The sequence below is a fragment of the Anolis sagrei genome, chromosome 6, assembly GCF_037176765.1.
Source record: "Anolis sagrei isolate rAnoSag1 chromosome 6, rAnoSag1.mat, whole genome shotgun sequence".
Taxonomy (NCBI): domain Eukaryota; kingdom Metazoa; phylum Chordata; class Lepidosauria; order Squamata; family Dactyloidae; genus Anolis; species Anolis sagrei.
In genome coordinates this window covers 41,104,687-41,111,249 of record NC_090026.1, presented here as the reverse complement: position 1 = coordinate 41,111,249, position 6,563 = coordinate 41,104,687, and the positions used below count along the sequence as shown (strand labels likewise).

At 53.9% G+C, this 6,563-nt stretch overlaps 1 long non-coding RNA gene across 1 annotated transcript; it reads right to left on the bottom strand.

Annotated features, from left to right (window-relative positions):
- Positions 1 to 2,927: 2,927 nt before the first annotated feature.
- On the bottom strand, positions 2,928 to 3,826 carry LOC137097255 (uncharacterized). The gene is made up of 4 exons (XR_010910088.1): positions 3,771 to 3,826; positions 3,519 to 3,576; positions 3,157 to 3,230; positions 2,928 to 2,959 (listed from the first exon to the last, which is right to left on the bottom strand). It is a non-coding gene; the product is annotated as an uncharacterized lncRNA (long non-coding RNA).
- Positions 3,827 to 6,563: the final 2,737 nt, after the last annotated feature.

The window sequence follows — 6,563 nt, the reverse complement described above, 5'->3', positions numbered from 1 at the left end:
TCTCGCAGTCTTCAAAGAGGAGAAGGAGGAAGAGGGAAGGAGTCAGGCTCACTTGGAGGGCAAGTGACCCCTTCCTCCCCCCCCCCCCCCCCTTGACCCCTGTTCTGAGCCCCAAGGCCTTGAGGGGCCAGCGCTGGGCCTCCCTCCCACCTTGGCCACCTCCTCGTCCTCATCCTCCACGTGAACCAGCACCGTAAGGAGGTCGTGGATGGTGTTGTGCTCCTCATGTTGATGTTCCGGGCGCCAGAGAAAACGCTGAAAGCATTCCAGGGCTGCCTTCCTGATCTTGGCCGCCTCCTGAAAAAACAAAGGAAGAGGAGACTTTCTTTCTCCCCCTTTCTTTGTGTGAAGCCCCTTCTCGGGGCTTGGGGAGAGGGGGAAGTCTACCCCCCCCCAAAATGGACCAGGGGCCAAGACTCACGTGGTGGAAGAGAGGGCGGCATCCGGCAGCCAGGTGAGCCTTCGCGGGGCCCTGGTCTTCCTTGTGCAGCAGGGCCCCCAGCTGGCCAGCCAGGCCCAGGAACTCCAGCACGACGTCGATGTGGGGGGATTGCAGCCCCCCAAGGACCCCGTCCAGGAGCTCCTGGAGCCTCATGGTCTGCAAAGAGAGAGAAAGGAGGGCCATGCCTAAGAGGTCCCCTGCAGAGAACGTCTAGACACAGGCCTCCCCCTTGGTTGGGGAAGGGACCCCCAGGACCTTCTGCATCGTACATTCTTCCAACGACTGCAAGAGCAAGGCCTGCTGGATCTAGGCTCAGCTGGCCCTCTGTGTGGTGTGTGGAGCCGGGGCTGTGCCTGACTTACCTCCCTGTAGGTCTTCAACAGAAGGAGAAGGCCCTGCCTGCTCTGATGTTGTACGGCCAGGCTGTGATGTTGGAGCCAGACCGTCAGCAGTGCCCAGGTCTTCTCCGGGGAGTGTGGGCGCTGGCCAGTGTGCAGCAGCTGAAAGAGAAGAGGAGAAGTGTGAAGAGCTGGAGCCAGGAAGGGAAGCACTGCCTCTCCCCTCCTCGACTCCCCCGCCCTATCCTAAGGCCCCCTTCCAGCCCAAAACCCATTCTGACCAACCCTCCTCACCTGAATATAGAAGGCCACCACTCCGGCCGAATGCTCCAGCGGCGCTTCTGTTTCCCAAGTGGAATACAGGTGCTGGAGCAGGGAGGAGGAGGACTTGAGGAAGCTCCTGGAAGACAAAAGGGACCCCGTGAGGGAAGCCAGCCAGAGAGACCAGGCTGTGCCTTCTCCCCGAACCTCCTCCGGCCCTTGGCTCCTTACCGCAACAGGAGGGCCATTCCCTCAGGGCAGATGCTGAGGTCTTCTAGCATCTCCTTGGAGGTCTCCTTGAAAGACACCCGGGCCACCCTCTTCAGCAGCACGATGATGATCCTCGCCAGTTCTCTGCAGGAAAATGAAAGAACAAAGTTTACTTCCCAGTGGAGGGTTTGAGTCCCCCATCTGGCCCCCCAAAAGGCCTGGGAGCCCCACTGAGCCTCCCCCCCCCCTCCTTACTCTTGAGGAACGTAGATGCTGCTCTGGTCCCTGCTGGGCGCCTCCAACCCAGGCCTTGTGACCTCGATGTAGTTGGTCACCAAGGCGAGGAGAAGCTCCAGGAACCATCCCTGCAGGCGACTGCTGTCCTTGATGTATGTCACGATCTTCCCGATGGCCCGCGTCGCTCTTGCCTGCGGAGAGAAAGAAGGAGGGTGAAATGCCAGGAGGGCTCCTGCTGAAGGCCAGGAAAGAGGGCCCCCTCTCCTTCCCCAGCCCCCCAAAGACAGGGTGTGGGAGGGGATGTCCTTACTGTGGCCGCATCCAAAGTGGGGCTCCGCTGTTCCTTGCCCTCCTTGGCCAGCCAAGGGCCCTCCTTCACCTTGGCCAGGAACAGGTCGAGCGCCGCCTCCGCGGAACAGTAAGGTGAATTGAGAACGGCGCACATCAATTCACCACATTCCCTGCGAATGAAAATAGGGAAGAGGGAGCCAGGGTCAGGGTCAGGCTTGTCTCTAACCCCATGGGGACAGGGGAGTGGCACCCCCAGGCCCAGCTCTCTTACCTCCCGTTGGACTCCAGATAGTGGTCCGTGGCCATCTTGAGATGTTTGCGGGCCACGTAATCCACAGCCGGCATGGCCTCTGCAGAGGAGGGACTGCAGAGGAGCTGGCACAGACGGTGCAGGTGTTCTTGCGCCTGTAAGGAAAGAAAGAAGGGAAACAGTGGCACTCAGGAGACATGGAAAGTCTCCTGGGACCAAAAGTGGAAGGAGAGGGATGCTGATTGTGTAGGATACCTGTTGGGAGGCATGGGGCATTGGGGTCCCAACATACCTTTCCTGTGGCTAAAGAGAAGTCTACCTGAAAGCCGGACATCTCTAGGCCACACCTGCCACCTGGAGGGTCTATGCAGGAGGTCCCTCTCTGCGTCCTGAGGAAGGCGGTGGGCGATGCCTCCTCGGTGGTGGTCCCAGGCCTTGTGGGGGGAACTCTGGGCCTTACCTGCTCTAGGTCCATGGAGGACCATCTCCGAGGCTTCAGGGCCAGATCTTCCCCTTCCTCGTGGCCCAGGGAGCTGGAAGAGAGGCATAAGGAGGCATAAGGAGGTGAGGCCTGGTAGGCCAGGGACTGAGGACAAGGAGGGGTGCAATGGTCATCCCTCCCGGCATAGAGGAACGCACCTGCTTGAACTGGGGAGAGGGTCCCACACCTCATCCTCCAGGCTGGGGACATCCAGAAGTGTTGCCTCTTCGGGGTCCTGTCAAAGACAATAGATAGAGAAGTGAAATAGGGGCAAAGGGGAAGGAATGGGAAGACAGCTCAGGGGAGGAAGACTAGAGTAGGAGGAAGAAGCTTAAAGGAGGGGCAGGGAGAGGAAAAAAGGAGGGGGATGCAGAGGAAGGAACCCCCCCCTTTTTTTCTGCTCCCTTCCCTTCCTTACCCTTGATGTCTTCTCAGGGGGCTCATCGACACTGCAAGGAGAGAGAGAGACAACAAGGCAAGATCAGAAGACATTCTCCCCTCTCTCAGCTGGAACCCCCCCCCCCGCACCAAGCCCCCTAGAATAAGGCTGCAGGCTGAGGCCCCCATGGCCTCAATTGAGGGAGGGAGGGAGGGAGGGAGGGGATGACTGCCTGCCTTGTGGCCCTGAACCTGGGAAGGGATGTACCTCTCATTCTCGAGGTCCTGGGCCGCCCCCTCCTGCACGAACAGCTCCGAAGGAACACCAACTTCTTTGGAGCCCTGTTGAGTGGGAAGAAGGGGGAATTGAGGGCTGTGCTATTTGCCAAGCCCCCTCCCCTTTCTCCCAGAGAGAATTGGACTGAAACCCCCAGCCTTCCTCCCCAGTGACACACTGCCTGGGGCTGTTGGGACTTGCACTCCAACAACAGTTGAGCACTGTAGGAGGCCTCTTCAGCAAAGGGCCACCTAGAACTCAAGGGGTCTTGGGATGGCCTTGAGCCCGAATCCATTTCCCAAAGGACGAAGAGAGGCAATCTCCCCATTTTCCGGCCTCTTTCTTTCACTCACCAACTCCCTGGATAGTTCTTTCTGTGGAGGAGTTGGGATTCTCTCCGATATGAAGCTGCTAGAAAGGCAAGGGGCAGAAGAGGAACTCAGCTTCTCCCTTCTATTCCCCCCAAGAGAGGCAAGCCCCATCCCAAGGATCTTGCCAGCCCATGGGAAGAAGGCAACGTCCTGAGACGGCCCCCTCCAGATCTCCGGGCCCCAACCCCCCAGACCCCTGCATGTCCTCTCCCCAAAAACATGGACAGGAGGTACCTCTCTGAAGTCTCGCAGATGGCCACCAGGCTGCTAGACTCCAAGGGGGGGTCCTCTCTCCCCAGAAACTGCAGAGAAAGGAAGGGGGTCTCAAGACTTTACCGAAGAAGGGCTTTTCCTTCTGCCACAATCTCTCTCCTTCCATCCCATTCTTTCTCTCAGGGCTGGAATCCCCAGACGGTGCTCGACTCCCACCCCCAACATTCCTCCCCATTGACCATGCTGCCAGAGGCTGCTGGGATTTGCTCCTGAGGACTCCAGAATTCCCTCCCCTCTTCAGAGAAGGCCCATCTGGGGACCAAAACAGAATAGCCCTAATTTCTTGAATGCCGACCACTGCCTTGGCCCACCTTCTGTGAGAGACAGGGAGCAAACGATAAAGAGGAACCCAAGGGGAAATGGTGGCCATCTTCTGCTGAGAGTCACAGTCCCCATGGGACACTTGACCCACAACACATCTCCTCTTCATAACGCTTTGTCTCCCTCCAGAGGAGGGCATCTGTTCTGCTCTAGTCAGACCTTGCCTGGAATAAGACTATGTCCAGTTCTTGGCACCAAAGGTCAGGAAAGATATGGACGAACTGGATTCTGTCCAGAGAAGGATGACCCAAAATGTGAAAGGTCTGGCAATTATGACTCCCTCTAAGGAGTGGCTGAGAAAGCCAGGAAAATTTGTCTTGGAAAGGCAAAGGCAGAGAGGGGACATGAGGGCCATGTTTAAATATTTGGAAGGGTGTCCCATTGGGTAGGAGGCAAATTTGATTTCTGTGGCTACAGCTGCTGCTGGAGCATAGATTCACACATTCATAGAATCATAGAGTTAACAGATACCCCCAAAGGCCATCTAGTCCAGCCCCCTTCTGATAGGTAAACATGGCTCTCATATCCCTCTCGGCTTTCTTTTCTCCAAGATAAACATACCCTATTTCCTGAGCTGCTCTTCATAGGAATTCATGGTTTACAGGCCTCATAGAAAGTGGTCTGAGTGGCAGAAGGGGGTTGGCTTCCTCTCACCTCTGCAGGAGCTGCTGTATACCATGCAGCTGTGGACAAGTCTACATAGAGACCACCAAACGCAGCCTTGCCCAGACACAAATCAAGGAACATGAAAGGCACTGCAGACTCATTCAACCCAAGACATCAGCAGAGCACCCGCAGAACCAACCTGTGCACAGCATATTATTTGAGAACACAGAAATGCTGGACCACTCTAACAACCACCATGTCAGACTACACAGGGAAGCAGTTGAAATCCACAAGCATGAGGACAATTTCAACAGAAAGGAAGGAACCATGAAAACGAACAATATCTGGCTACCAGTATTTTAAAAACTGTAAAATCAGGACAGTAAGTAAAGAATAACGCTAAAAAAACAGGGGAATTCCAGACAGGAAACAATGAGGGCCAGCTAAGCACCTCCCAACAAAGGATTCCCCCCAGGCAGGAAACAGCCAAGCCTTGAGCTGCAAGGTTATTCAATGCTAATCGAGGTGATCATTTTCAACATTCACGCTTGCCTCAAACAGACAAGAGTTCTTTCTCCCACACGAGACATTTCACGGACATATAAACCACTTGCCTTGTTTCTAACAGACCTCACAATCTCTGAGGATGCTTGCCACAGATGTGGGCAAAACGTCATGAGAGAATGCTTCTGGAACATGGCCATACAGTCCGGAAAACTCCAAGCAATCCACTTCTTCAATGGCTTTGCCCATAACTAGACACAGGGTTATTCCAGGTGAAGAGGTCTGACCAAAGCAGAAGGGAGTGGGACTAGGACGTCCCTCCATCTCAACACTGGGCTTCCATTGATGCAGCCTAGAACAACCTGGACTTGGAAAGCTGCTGCAATATACTCTTGACTCATGTTCACTTTGTGGCCTATTAAGACAACTAATTCCGTTTCATATGTACTGTTGTCAAGTCAGAGGTCACCCATCCCATAGCTAGGCATTTCAGCTTTATTGCCCAAGTCTAGTACCCTATAGTTCTCCCGCTTGAAATCCATTTGCTTAATATTGGCCCACCTTTTAACTCTCTTATGTTCCTTTTGGTCCCTCTTTCATGAGATTTTTCTTTTAATTTCATGAATCAGCCATGTAATTATTTATTTATCTATTTATTTAATATATTTCTACCCGGCCTTTTTCCGCAAGCGGACCCAAGGCAGTTTACAGCATACAAAAATACAATTCAGAAGTTCAAATATAGTTAAAATCAAATAGAATCAGAGAGTTGGAAGAGACCTCGTGGGCCATCCAGTCCAACCTCCTTCCAAGAAGCAGGACAATGACGTTCAAAGCACCCTCAACAGATGGCCATCCAGCCTCTGTTTATAAGCCTCCACCACACTCTGGGGCAGAGAGTTCCACTGCTGAACGGCTCTCACAGTCAGGAAGTTCTTCCTAATGTTCAGGTGGAATCTCCTTTCTTGTATTTTGAAGCCATTGTTCAGCATCTTAGTCTCCAGGACAGTAGAAAACAAGCTTGCTCCCTCCTCCTATGTCTTCCTCTCACATATTTATACATGGCTATCATGTCTCCTCTCAGCCTTCTCTTCTTCAGACTAAACATGTCCAGCTCTTTAAGCCGCTCCTCATAGGGCTTGTTCTCCAGACCCTTGATCATTTTAGTCGCCCTCCTCTGGACATATTCCAGCTTGTCAATGTCTCTCTTCAATTGTGGTGGCCAGAATTGGACACACTATTCCAGGTGTGGTCTAATCAAGGCGGAATAGAGCATGGGTAGCATGACTTCCCTAGATCTAGACACTAGATTCCTATTGATGC